This window comes from Rhinolophus ferrumequinum, chromosome 16 (assembly GCF_004115265.2).
Source record: "Rhinolophus ferrumequinum isolate MPI-CBG mRhiFer1 chromosome 16, mRhiFer1_v1.p, whole genome shotgun sequence".
Taxonomy (NCBI): Eukaryota; Metazoa; Chordata; class Mammalia; order Chiroptera; family Rhinolophidae; genus Rhinolophus; species Rhinolophus ferrumequinum.
The window spans coordinates 56,754,815-56,755,413 of record NC_046299.1 but is presented as its reverse complement, the minus strand read 5'-3'; the positions used below and the strand labels follow the sequence as shown (position 1 = coordinate 56,755,413).

The following is a 599-nucleotide window of genomic DNA, read 5'->3' as shown; positions in this document are numbered from 1 at the left end:
ATTTTATGGTTCACTTTTTGTGTTGTATATTCTGTGGGCTTCCACATATGTATAATGACATTTATCTACCATTATAGTATCATATAGAACAGTTTCATTGCCCTAAAAATCCCCTGTGCTCCATCTATGTATCCCTCCCTCCCCGCAAGCCATTGATCTTTCTCAAGCTTTTTTTTTTTTTTTTTTAAGGAGGGCACAGCTCACAGTGGCCCATGCAGGGATCGAACCAGCAACCTTGGTGATACCAGCACCATGCTCTAACCAACTGAGCTAACTGGCCCCCCTGCACTGATCTTTTTAATGTCTCCATCGTTTAGCCTTTTCCAGAATGTCATATACTTGGAATCATACAGTATGTAGCTTTCAGATTGGCTTCTGTCACTTAGCAATATGCATCTAAGTTCCCACCATGTCTTTTCATGGCATGATAGCTCATTTCTTTTGTCACTGAATAATATTCCATTGTGTGGATGTGCCAAGGTTATTTATCCATTCATCTACTGAAGACATCTTGGTTGCTTCTATGTTGGGCGATTATGAATAAAGCTGCTATAAACTTTTGTGCGGACATAAGTTTTCAGCTCATTTAGGTGAGTATC

The 599-nt window shown here is 39.7% G+C and overlaps 1 non-coding gene across 1 annotated transcript; it reads right to left on the bottom strand.

Moving 5' to 3' along the window:
• Window positions 1–206: 206 nt before the first annotated feature.
• On the bottom strand, window positions 207–280 carry TRNAT-GGU (transfer RNA threonine (anticodon GGU)). The gene has a single exon. It is a non-coding gene; the product is annotated as a tRNA-Thr (tRNA).
• Between the last annotated feature and the right edge of the window lie 319 nt (window positions 281–599).